Source organism: Electrona antarctica, assembly GCF_951216825.1.
Source record: "Electrona antarctica genome assembly, chromosome: 16".
Classification (NCBI taxonomy): domain Eukaryota; kingdom Metazoa; phylum Chordata; class Actinopteri; order Myctophiformes; family Myctophidae; genus Electrona; species Electrona antarctica.
Genome location: NC_136797.1, coordinates 8,479,869 through 8,493,616, shown reverse-complemented (window position 1 = coordinate 8,493,616; position 13,748 = coordinate 8,479,869). Strand labels below are relative to the sequence as shown.

Genomic DNA, 13,748 nt, shown 5'->3' with positions numbered 1-13,748 from the left:
AGGGCGTGCCAGATTGATTTCAGCCGTCACATTTATCACTGCTAGGAATGAAATTAGGAAGGATCAGGTGTCTGCGATCACTTTATAAATGCCGACCCGACGTGGGTGTACTACGAATCCTACACTCGAATTTGGGGCAGAATTTACACTCAATTGATAAATGAGGGCCATAAGGCGTATAAGGCATATAAGAAAAATAACATGGCTACTCAACAAATATTTTAAACCTTTATTTATGCTCGGAAGGCATTGAGGTTACCCCCATTTGACGACGAGCAGACAATATAAAACAGAGCAACAGCAAACTATGAAACAAACAGACAGGAAGACACAAAAACTATAGAAAATCTAAATACTAAATATAACATTGAAATACTAAGTAGATTGAAAACAATTACAAGATTTAAACTGTGATGGCATAGAACAATACGTGATACCAACCATCTAAAATAATCATATGGGAGACAAATCAAATTAAATGTTGCTCATTTTCAGTGGGAAAGAAACTCAAGTCTCATACGGTGCTGTGCATCATATAGTTCAGGGGTTCCCAAACTGTGATGCGTGCACCGCTTGTGGTGCACGAACGCCCTCTGGGGGGTGCGTGACATGAAAAAGATAATGGCGGTTTCAGTTTTAACACAAACTGCAAAATCTGGTAAAACACTGTTGTAAGGAGATGTATAGAGCAGCTGTGGGAGTATACAGCAGCTGCATGTCTCTCAGTGCAGCGACATTCTGTGATTATTTGCCATAATCATATTCAAAAATGTATAATATTTAAACAAATACGTGTGATGGGGGGGTGCGTCAGCTAGATCAGGAGATAACAGGGGGTGCACGGCCAAAACAGTTTGGGAACCGCTGATGTAGTTCATGTTTCATGTATGAACTGTATGTCCACCATTCCGAAAATAAAACTGAACTGAACCGAACCTGTGAAATAGCTAGTGGATTGTTTACTAGTGTTTGAACCGGAACTGATAGTTAACACCTTGGAGGCCCGGAACTATTTCATCCATGTGCCCATCATTTATAGCGCACGGACCACTTTTACCGGCGCACCGGAAGCTGGTGTGCATGTCTGTGTAGCAGCTAACAATAGCCACACCACTCTAGAGTCCATCGACAACAACGGGAGGTAATAATAAATCCATCGTGACTAGCGAGTGGACCGCGGAAGGCCGTCAAACACAGGATCTTTTTTCAGAATTAGACGGGATGATTTAGATCGGGAGTTATGATCGTTTTAAGATTTTCGTTTTCGTCAGCTAAACCTTTTTTTCCCACTTTTTGACACGTCATCGGATCAGGCAACAAGCGCTCCAAGGCTCTAGAGCGATGCGAACGGTTTTGTTATCATTAATCTCCGTCCTATTTATCAATCTCCGGCTTGGGCACTTGACCATGACCTTGAACTTGGACGGAGAACTCCAGTTGCCCAGGGCCTCCAAGGTGTTAAGTAGGCTTAAGGCTTTCCCCCTGTATGAGTCCGCATGTGTGCCTTCAGCTGACTACTATCAACAAAGCCTTTACCACAAACTTTACAAATATAGGGCTTTTCCCCTGTATGAGTCCTCATGTGTACATTCAGATGACTACTACAACCAAAGCCTTTACCACAAACTTTACAAATATAGGGCTTTTCCCCTGTATGAGTCCTCATGTGTGTCTTCAGCTGATTACCTCCAACACAGCCTTTACCACACACATTACAAATATAGGGCTTTTCCCCTGTATGAGTCCTCATGTGAGTTCTTAGATGACCAATTTGTCTACAGCCTTTACCACAAACTGTACAAGTAAAAGGCTTTTCCCCTGTATGAGTCCTCATATGTGTCGTCATCTGACTACTATGAACACAGCCTTTGCCACAAACTTTACAAATATAGGGCTTTTCCCCTGTATGGGTCCTCATGTGTATTTTCAGATCGACACATCCTTTACCACAAACTGTACAAGTAAAGGGCTTTTCCCCTGTATGAGTCCTCATGTGAATTTTTAAATGGTCCACTCTATTAAAGCCTTTGTCACAAACTGTACAAGAAAAAGGCTTTTCCCCTGTATGAGTCATCATGTGTTGTTTTAGCTCACTCGATCGACTACAGCCTATGCCACAAACTGTACAAGGATAGGGCTTTTCCCCTGTATGAGTCATTATGTGTCGTTTTAGATCACCACTACTTCTACAGCCTAACCCACACTCTGTACAAGAATATGGCCTTTCCCCTGTGTGTATCATCATGTGAACTTTTAGGCTAACCTGTTGAATACAGCCTTTACCACAAACTTTGCAAATATAGGGTTTTTCCCCAGTATGAGTCCTTATGTGCGTTTTTAGATCACCCCTTTGCCTCCAGCTTTTACCACAAACTGCACAACTAAAGGGTTTTTCCCCTGTATGAATCATTGTGTGCAGGTTGAGCTGTTTCTTTAGAGTAAACATTTTCCCACACTCTGTGCAACTAAAGCCTTTGTACGCTGTATGATTCATCATGTGTTGTTTTAGCAAAAACGTCCGACTAAAGCATTTGCCACAAACTGTACAAGAAAAGGGCTTTTCCCCTGTATGAGTCATTAAGTGTTGTTTAAGCTGACTACTACTACGACAGCCTATCCCACAAACTGCACAACTAAAGGGTCTTTCCCCGGTATGAATCATTGTGTGGCATGTCAACTGATTCTTTTGATTAAACATTTTGCCACACTCTGTACAAGTAAACCTTTTCTTTCCTGTGTGACTCCTCCTGGGGTGGGTTTGTTTGGCCTCCTCCAAATCATCACTGTCCACTGAGAGGGGAGGAGAGAGGAGCTGGTCATCACAATTCAGCTGTGATGTTCCACAGTCCTCAACATCAGCTTGTTGTGCAGTGAAACCATCCTTACACACAGGGAGGTGCAGCAAGTCTGAGAAGAGAGGGGGGGGGGTCATTACATTTATGCGTGCGTGCATGCGTGTGACAACACTGTCACCACTGTAAATAAAACCATACATACCTAGCTGGTACAACTTTACAACAGGTTGCATCCGTGCATCAAACTGTCCACATCCCTCGTCCATCTCTGACCGTTCCTCCGACAATGTTGAATATCCTTCAGAGGCCTTCTCTCTTGATACTGTAGACCCCTCTCCCTTTGGTGGTCTATGGAAATGACCAGTAGAAACAACTTTTAGTTTTCATTCAGTGGGGGTGTCTCGATTTGCCTCATATACGATTCAATTCTCAATTTTAAGGTCATGATTCAATTCTGTTTGGAATTTTTTTAAACCTTTTGTTATAGCACTATATTATTATTTGTTGTTGATTTCAAAAGTTTTTTTTTCTCAATGAGTAACTTGTATTTGAATAATAACAGTTTACGGTAATCAATTCAGACCTTCAGACCTTCAGCAACGGTCTCTTGCCTTTATGTTCTCAATCTTCACATACATCCCAGGCAACATGCTTGTGCTCAAATGCGATCTGGCCCTTATTTGAAAACTAAAAGATGTGTCCCAATCAATGACAAACACCTTGCGAGTTCCAACAGCTCATATACTAAGTGCATACACTAGAATACAGTTTGTTAAATAACCACTTAAACATAGCCCGGTAAACCATCCTGGTCAGTGCTCGAGTGAATTCACATCATGTCTTGAAAATTTGAAGGACCGGGATGATTTAACGACTAACTTAAAGAGTTAGTCTCTGTATTTGGACCGCTCTCTTGACTTTCCGTCTATACACCAAAAGCATTTGCTAAAAATAGCAGATCTAAAAGCTTACACACTTGTGGATCTGCTATTTCTAGCTAACGTTCACCCCCACAATATGGATGCTGGGGTTCAAGTGGTTAATTTAACCCATTTTGGACCGAGGCCGATTCTAAAAACATCTTCTAAATCCTGACCTAAGTTTTCTGAAAAACTTTCAAGTATGTATATAGCAGCATCAAATTTGTGTAATTTTTGAATACTGTACATACTGTACAGAACTCAAAAGAGGTTCCCGTCCAGAAGGGTTGAAACAGCAAAAGGGGTTCCCGTCCAGAATGGATAATGTACAAAATCTGTACATATACAGTGAGATTGTTTTTCCCCCTATGCATAAGTCATGTTCTAGAATGAGCAAATAGGGGAAGTAGGTCACATGATTCTTTGTCTCAAAGAATTTGAATTCCAGGTTAGTTTGCAACCCAACTGGGTAAAGTGTTTCAGTTCAGTTAGTACTACTACTAGTTTAGCCATGTGTAGCTGGCGTAGTACTAGTAGTACTAACAGTGGCAGCTCAGGGGTCATCAATATGTCCGTACACAGATAAATGTGTCTATACTGTACATATGTGTCCGTGGTAAAGACTTGGTCTAATTCTGAGAGTGCAAAAATGGCACAAAAAGAAGAAACTAGAAAAAGCGCCCCTCGGGGCACAGGTCTCCACCAGGGCAGGTCAGGTTGTGGCCTCCTGGTGGCACTATATTAGGCCAATGTGAAAAGGGTGCCATTTCTTCTTACGCCTTGGATGGCAATTGGATGATTTGAGGCATTATGTTCCAAAAATGTGTTTTGCAAAAGTCCACCTGTTGGTGGCGCTATAACAGGCCAATGTGAAAAGGGTGGGATATATTCCTCAGCCTAGTAGGAAAGTCCGTGAAAGATTTCACGTAAATTGCACGCTGCGTTCATGATTTGAGGCTTTTTGTTCAAAACGGGCAAATCCTGCAAACTTTGAAAGCCAAATTGTTATCCAATTAGGATGGAATATGAAATATCGATCAGATCCGTCTTGAACACATGACTATAGATAGTGTGTAATAATTTGTGTGATTTTTTCAAAAGTCGGCCTCCTGGTGGTGCTATAACAGGCCGTTCTGGAAAACTTGGGGCAGAGGTTCATCATTGGCATCTAGGGAGTGTGCGTGCAAAATGTGGCATCGACCGGGTTAACGTGCCGGAGATTAGCTGTACACAGACACACACACACACACACACACACACACGGACGGAGTGCAAAACATACTCTCTCCCCATGCCTTTGGCCTGGTGGAGACAAAAATGTCCATTGGTTCCATTAGATTTTCTTTTTTACACACTACATTTTGATCATGAAACCAAATTACTGAATGTCAAGTCTCCAGGTTTTCTTCAGAATATGTATGACACTTATTTACTAGGTCACTATTGACATAAGGAGTCCAACTACTCAAATGTTATGTTTGCATGGACCCCCTTTAATTCTGAGAGTGCAAAAATGGCACAAAAAAAAGTCCATTTGGTTCCATTTGAGTTAATGAATGACCTGTTATGGTCATACAGGGCTAGCTCGAGTTTCTGATATTATTGTCCACTCCTGGCAAAAATTAAATTTTTCCACCACGTGGCGATGATGTGTTAGCTACTTGTGGCGGATACCGGAGAACTCGCCAGTTTACCGACTCGCCGCGGTTTAGTGCATTCTAGTTTTACTTCACCTTCATTTAAATTGCATTGAATTGAGAGATGGAGAGGATAGTTGTTTAGAGTTTAAAGTGGGAATGCTAAAGTTTAAACACCAAAGTACCGAAACAATGTAATTCATTAGTACACAATATCCTCAATTGGTAGGCCTATTATCATTGGTATTCACATACTCAACTTTTTATCATTGAATAGCAGACCATTTAATTGCACAAAATAATTTGATCACTTTGGAGATGAAAATGGTGGCAGCTATTGTAAACAAGTGTAATGCTTTATGGTGTCATCCACAGTTAACAGTTTTTGTATTGAGTTGTGCTTGAAATGTACTGTAATTCTGCAAACTGTTACTAAATACTTCAATAAATCAATCAAAACTTGTGACACATGGTTTTCTAATATAAGCACTCCGTTCAACTGATCATTCAATAGCTGTAGAAACAAGTCAATTTTGTTGCTATTGTCACGCCATAAAACACAAACTCTTTTGTGAAGTATGACAAATGCAAAGAAATAATGGCAAAGACATTTATGTCGAGGCTACTGCAGTTACACTGACTGAGGCCATTTGAATTGTTGTAGCGTAGGACCTACAGCAGGTGGTGCTGTTTTATGCTTTGCTGCTCTGCACATTATGTATGCAATAAATATGCAACCAACCAAATATGCAATATGCAAATATGCAACCAAATATGCAACCAACTTTGCTCGATGTGTGCAGTGTAATGACTCATATGCAGATTCATTCATATTATTACGTACATATTTTGGTTAGTCAATTATTAAATATTTTTCGTGAATTAAAACTAAATTCAATGATCAAAGAATCATGAACAAATACCATTTTAAATCAAAGAAATTCTATACATTAAAAATTATATATGTTTTTCTTTTGCAGTTTGCCCAAAACAAAGAGTACAGGGAAGTACAGTTCTGAGAGGATAAACCCAAGAAAGCCTGTGGCTTGTTTCCATAGTGAAAATACAAAAAAGACAAAATAGAAGGGTATACAAGGGGCATTTTACTATATTTTCACTCGCTTGGGTTCTGGGGTGGGACTCTAGGCTTAGGGGAGACCGCGCCTTCTCTGTCGCAGCAGCCCCTAGGCCATACATGGGCAACTGGCGGCCCGGGGGCCACATGCGGCCTCCACCATCACGTAATGTGGCCCTCAGGATAATATCCGGACATTGATATATTATTGATTTCAGCTAATTACTAGTATTAAAATGTTATTGTCTTTTTTTTATGTCCAATGTATATTTGTATTTAGTTCATAAAGTTAATATAACTAACTAAATGAATTTGAAATTAAATAAGTTACTTTTCAGGATTCCAATTCGAAAATAGCAAAAGATTATTCAGGATTTCAATTCAAATATAGCAAAAATAGCTGATCTACAAGCTCAAAACTGCACACTGCGGCGCGTTTTGAGCTTGTAGATCGGCTATTTTTGCTATGACAGTAATATGCACTGTGGCCCCTCTGGAGTGAGTGGAAATATAGTGGCCCTCTCCATTGCCAAAGTTGCCCACCCCTGCCCTAGGCTATGGAACACCATCCCCCCTACTCCATTAGAACCTCCCCCTCCGTTGATGTTTTTAAATCTAGGCTCAAAACCCTGTTTTACTCCAAAGCGTTTGATTGTCCGTGATATTGTTTAGTTTGTTTGTTTTAACCCATTATTATGATCTTTCCTATGATAACTTCAGTTTGCTCATAAATGTGTTTCTTATGGTCTGTATTTTGTTGCGCACCTATTGTCTGTGCCCATCATATTGATGATTGATTGATTGAAATATTTATTTATTAACAGTTTGCAGAATTACAGTACATTTCAAGCACAACTCAATACAGACTGTTAACTGTGAGTGGACGACCCAATAAAGCATTACACTTGTTTACAAGAGGGTCCACCTTGTTCAAATCATCAAAACATTTAGAGACGTACAAATACACTATATAGCCAAAAAAAAAGAGAAGAGGAATTCATCATAAATGAGGTAAAAAGATGTTCTGTACAGCACTTTGGTACAATGAAAATTGTTTTTAAATGTGCTTTATAAATAAATGTGATTTGATTTAGTAGATTTTTCGATTCTGACGCTAAGCCATTTCTTGGGTTTAAATCTTCTTAGCAGACCTGGTATGAAACTGTACTTGAGTTGAATCCCATCCCCAACTATGCCACAGCTAGTGGATTATCCACAAGGAGCTACGGCTAGCTCTTAGCTAAGCTCGTGTTCAACTCAACAACTTCAACAAGCATCTGTTTACTGACCTGCAACAGTGTAGTAGATCAGTGTCCAGCAGTTTGTTTGGTTTCTCGGGGAGTTTGAGTTTCTAGTGTCTCTAAATTTAAGCGAATCTCTCTCTGGAAGACGTTGTTGCTCATGAACTCTGCATGGCATGCGGAGCGCCAAAGGAAGGAAACATGATCGCCAAAACAGTTCCCTCCGGGTGGTGGAAACTTGAAAGCCTGGTGAGGCGAGGTTACCAAACCAGCAAGGCACAATAGCTCCTCCTCCTCTCTCGCCGACTAGCGTTTGATTGGCCGATTTCAGCATACGCGCGCGCGCGCACACACACACACACACACACGATTAGTCTGACTGTATCTGCTGCTTTTCAACACAGGCCTACACATATAGTAGTTAACTTTGGGCTATACTGTTGAGTTTGAACTTAATCTTTGCAAGATACCATTACATTTACAGGACTAGTGTCCGACTACCACAGCGTGGTGGGAAGTATGTCCAGAGAGAAACATTTCACTCATGAGCACACAAGCGCAGAGACACACTCCCTCTCAACACACACCATCTCTCTCTCTCTCTCTCTCTAGTTCTCTCTATGTAACTCCTTCCCCCCCCCCCCCTATCTCTCTCTAGTTCTCTGTAACTCCTTCCCTCCCCCCCCCCCCCCCCCCCCCCCTCTCTCTCTCTCTCTCTCTCTCTCTCTCTCTCTCTATATATATATAGTAAAACTACAATATTATGTATTTGGCTGCCGACTCTCATCTCCAAAGATTTTGTTCAAGTACCCCCCCCCCCGCAGAGGCAAAGATTTGAGTTAAAACATCCTCACCTTAAAGACCTAACCACACCAAAGGGTCCAAACGGTTGCAAGGAGTTGCACATGGTGGTGAGTGGTGACCCTTTGGTTTGGTTTGGGCCATTCAATTGTACCAGTTGAATCACATGGGATGACATGGCTCAACGTGCAACAGGACATATCACACCAATGGGACAACGCTGAAACTGTCTCGCTCTCGACCCTTTGGGTGTGTTTAGGGCTTAAAGATAGTCCTATACTCTGCCCTGCCCCATGACACTAGGTGCGGTTCCATTAAGCCTTTGCGAAAAAAGGAAGCGTATGTTCATTAAGTCGAAAAAAGAAAAGCGAATTGTCGGTGTTTCCATTAAACTGATAAAATGCGCATATGCAAGTTCATGAAATGTGCAGTAGGTTGCACTGTTTTGCCAGTAAAGTGAGGCTCATGTAAAGTAGTCCTAATCGATGTTCACACCATTGATTTGATGCGCTGTATGTGTGCTCTCACTCTCAGTTTAACGGACTGGACCCCATATACTGCGCTGTAATCTGATCCCTGGTCAGCGGCTGACCGACCGTCTGCTGCTTTCACAGTATTGACGAATATATAGGCTATGTCACGGGACTCGATTGGAGCATACTGGTCGTTTATATTGTAAATTGATTGATTGCAGCTGCAAACAGTTGTGAATAACTTGTTTCATCGGCTATATAGCCTATAGCCTACACGTTTAGGTTGCTTATCTTATGCAATGAATATAAATATATAAGAATAGATGAAGCATATGTAGCCCAAACATTTAGACTCTCGTAGAGGTTTTTTTCGATTCTGACGAATCTCGTTGAGAGATTCGTCAGAATCGAAAAAAACCTCTACGAGAGTCTAAATGTTTGGGCTAAAGCATATGCATGGATCGAAATCGAATAGCCTGCAGGGAGTAGGGACCGCAGGCAGTTAGGTTATATAAAAGTTTAGTCTACTACACTACTCGTAGTCCACGTGTGTGTGTGTGTGTGTGTGTGTGTGTGTGTGTGTGTGTGTGTGTGTGTGTGTGTGTGTGTGTGTGTGTGTGTGTGCGTGTGTGCATGTGTGCGTGTGTGTGTCTTGCATGAAATGAAATGAAATGATTACTATATTTACCCAGGGTATCTGGGCTAAGCTCAAGAACTTGCATCCATACAGTAGCGATCCAGATATCAAAATGATCGGAGCGCCCCGATCAACTCGGGAGGATTCAGACTTCATATGGGATCTTTGAAAACGCTACACAATTATGAATCGGACGGGTCGGGTAGTCGTAGTAAATTGGGACCTATATGTATCCACAACATCACTCCCTCTCCCTCTCTGTCCACCATCCAATGCACCGTTCACTCCACTGCCTCCCCATCGTTGTTTTATTTTATTTTCCAACTGTTCAAAAGCGATATAATGCTTTCTAATTAATACAATGCTTTCTAATTAAAAACCTTTTCCGCAAGTGTTTCCATACACTATTTGCGCATTTCCCTTTTTTCGAAAAAGCCTAAATCCGCAACCTCCAAGCGAAAAAGTGTTTTTGCGAAAAATGGAGACTTATTCGCATGTTGATGTGTTTCCATCCAGGAGATTTTGCGCAAGAGCCTTAATGCGCAAAAAAACGGCTTTATGGAAACGTACCTACAGAGAGAGAGAGAGAGACATAAGACAAATGACGTGGCTACTCAACGTAAACATTTCAAACCTAAATGTATGCTCGTAAGGCATTGAGGTTACCCTCAGAGAGAGAGAGAGGAAATAATTTAATCAAAGAATAAATCGAAAATAAATAATCCATCCATCCATCCTTGCAAACGTCCACCTACATTGATCATAATAAAGTCATGCTTTTGGTCTGAAACAGTACTGCTCTTATCTGCCGACCGTTGCCCAGGCTGCAGAAAGTAAGAAGGCGTCTGAAAGCTACAGTATATCACACCTTTTAATAATGACGCCAGTGCTGCCATGCAGAGGCAAGGCCTTCAAGGTTATAAGGCCGCAGCCGGGCAGCCCCACGCATCATCCCAGTTCCAACAATATACACTAATCCAGGAAGTGTTCAGTCACTCAGCCATTCATACTGAAGGGAGTAACAGCATTTCTGATTTCAGAGCGACAACGAGTTATGGATGAGGTAAAACTTTTAGTATTGGGTTGTATAAGGTAGCCTTTGTAATACTTGGCTAATAATAGTCTTTGAGAACTTGCATAATTTGCCGATTTGAATTTAGATAGCAGATGTTGATAGTCTTCTATCTAAATTGTAATCAAGATTCCATGCACGTGATGTGCATAGCTTTCAAAATTATTTTGGAGAATTTGCTTTGAGTTTCAGTATGTGTAGCATTTGTTTAAGCATAGCAGCGTATTGACAGCATTGATGATGTCTGCCCCGTAGGGAAAAATAACAATACCTGAGTAGTGCGATATTGAATATGAAGTTTGGTGTGTAGCCTCTGTTCTGTTGTGAGCTTTTTTTGTGCCCAAATTCCACATGCGTCACTCATCATGCATGCATGGTTCTGGTCTCGAGGATCGAGCCACACAAATGTAACAGACATGTTTGTGTTTGTGTTTGTGAGGACAGAATCAGATTGATTAATTTCCCTCTTTGTTTCATGACAGTTTATTAATTGTCAATTTAGGCTAAAGCGTGCAGATATGTGCTTCTAAAAGGCATAGACTGTAAAGACATTTTTTACCTGGGCTCAGTGCGCAATTGTGCGGAGATCTGACCTCCCCAAAACGCATGCACTGTATAGGGATACTCTGTTGGAAGCTATAGCTTGGTGTATAGCTCGGCCGTTATGTGCGCGTGTGCGTGCGTGCGTGCGTGCAGAGTTGCATTGGTGTGAACATGTGATTGACCCGACCCAACCCTTTGGTGTGGTTTGAAATTCTCTATTCTACTACAAAATGTGGAACTCTCTGACACCATCCATTAATTGATTGATTGAAAATGTTATTCACAGTATGTAGGCTACTGTAGAAAGTTCAACGAAAGTATAGGTCAATACAAACAATTGCTATATGAGGATAAAACCAGAAAAAAGCACTATATAATAAGACTATAGTTTACATCAGGGTAATTTTCAATTAATCAGAAGATGAATTGAATCACTCGTTTCTTTCAAGACTGTCCTGAAAAATAATCCATCAGGAGACCACAAGGGGAGGTTAATGTATAAAAGAATCCATCAGGAGACCACAAGGGGAGGTTAATGTATACAATAATCCATCAGGAGACCACAAGGGGAGGTTAATGTATAAAATAATCCATCAGGAGACCACAAGGGGAGGTTAATGTATACAATAATCCATCATGAGACCACAAGGAGAGGTTAATGTATACAATAATCCATCATGAGACCACAAGGGGAGGTTAATGTATACAATAATCCATCAGGAGACCACAAGGGGAGGTTAATGTATACAATAATCCATCATGAGACCACAAGGGGAGGTTAATGTATACAATAATCCATCATGAGACCACAAGGGGAGGTTAATGTATACAATAATCCATCATGAGACCACAAGGGGAGGTTAATGTATACAATAATCCATCAGGAGACCACAAGGGGAGGTTAATGTATAAAATAATCCATCAGGAGACCACAAGGGGAGGTTAATGTATACAATAATCCATCAAGAGACCACAAGGGGAGGTTAATGTATACAATAATCCATCAAGAGACCACAAGGGGAGGTTAATGTATAAAATAATCCATCAAGAGACTACAAGGGGAGGTTAATGTATAAAATAATCCATCAGGAGACCACAAGGGGAGGTAGGCGAAATGCAAATGTAGGAAAAAAGAAAAAAGGAAAGGCAGTGTCATTCACTCCTTTCCCCTTTCTCCTGCCCTGTTTTTTTTTTTTTAATAGTTAAAATAGTTCAGATCTACAAGCTCACATGACGTTGTAGATCGGCTATTTAGACCAGTATAGTAGTAGTATATATAGGACTAGTATATTTTAAAATCTTTTCGAAAATAGTAAAACCAAAAAAAGGCGAAGTAGTTTAGGGATAATAGGGCCCATAGTGTTTTGTATTGGTTGTCGATGACATGTATCATTGTGTTAATGTGTTTATTGTTGATGAATTGAATACATATACAGGACCTCAATGGAAACAAGTCCCCAGGACTTTTTTGTGTTATCCTTTTAGCTCAATGTCTGACTGTATACCTCGTGTTCGTGCTGATTTCATTTATGACTGAATGAATGTTCTGGGTATACAGTGGGTTTTCAACCAGTGGTCCGGGGACCACCAGTGGTCCTTGAGGGGATTCCAGGTAGTCCCAAGCTAAATGATGGATTTAACCAAATGGACCCTTCTAGATCTTTAACCCTTGAGAGCGTAAAATGAAACCAGGTTTCCGGGTCCATTTGGTTTCATCTTACACTCTCAAGAGTTAAACTATTGTTAAACATCTGCATTACTTAATTAATTTACAAGAAGTCTACACAATTAGAGAATGTAAATTAATTGTTATTTTGATCAACGTTTGCCTGCTATCTCTCCTAATGGTACCAACATCAATACAGCATGGAATTGTGGACAACATTTGGTTCCCAAACAGTGGGTCGGGACCCATTTGTGGGTCACGGAACAAATCTTATGGGTCACTCGCGTAAAAACCCAACTATCTTTTCGATACATTTAAAAATAGACGTATATTTCAAAAGAAAAGTTTGGGAAGCACTGCTCTAGTCCAGACATGCATGGCAACTGGCAGCTCCCCACCGTCATTTAATGTGGCCCGCAGGTTAATATCGGAATACTGAGATATTATTGATTTCAGCTGTTACAAAACACCCGCTTTAATTACTTCAGTCTATATTCGTTACTGTCGGGAGGAAACCTCATAACTCAATTTTTGAGTTTTTTTTTGTTTTTGGTAGAAATCTGTGCTATTGAACACCCTTTACGTCTGTGTGTTGTTTCGAAAATATTGAACCAATGGAAAGTAGTAAAAAGTGCTTTGGACAAAACCTCTTAACGCCATTGGACCCTCAAAATGTCTGCTAAAGCAACTGCACCACCTCTCCCCCTCTCATGGAAGTAATTGACAATATATAAAGTTACAACACCAACTTTGATGAGGCTGTATTGCTTTGTTTTAAAAATATAAGGTTTTCTAAATTTCCTGAAAACTTTATATTTTTCATTTCCTGAAAACATTTTGGAGTTATGAGGTTTCCTCCCGACGGCAGAGATATGTAGCTTAAAGGAG

The 13,748-nt window shown here is 40.7% G+C and overlaps 1 long non-coding RNA gene across 1 annotated transcript; it reads right to left on the bottom strand.

The window, feature by feature from the left end:
- Positions 1 to 215: 215 nt before the first annotated feature.
- On the bottom strand, positions 216 to 7,890 carry LOC306939212. The gene is made up of 3 exons (XR_013791855.1): positions 7,717 to 7,890; positions 2,998 to 3,143; positions 216 to 2,907 (listed from the first exon to the last, which is right to left on the bottom strand). It is a non-coding gene; the product is annotated as an uncharacterized lncRNA (long non-coding RNA).
- Positions 7,891 to 13,748: the final 5,858 nt, after the last annotated feature.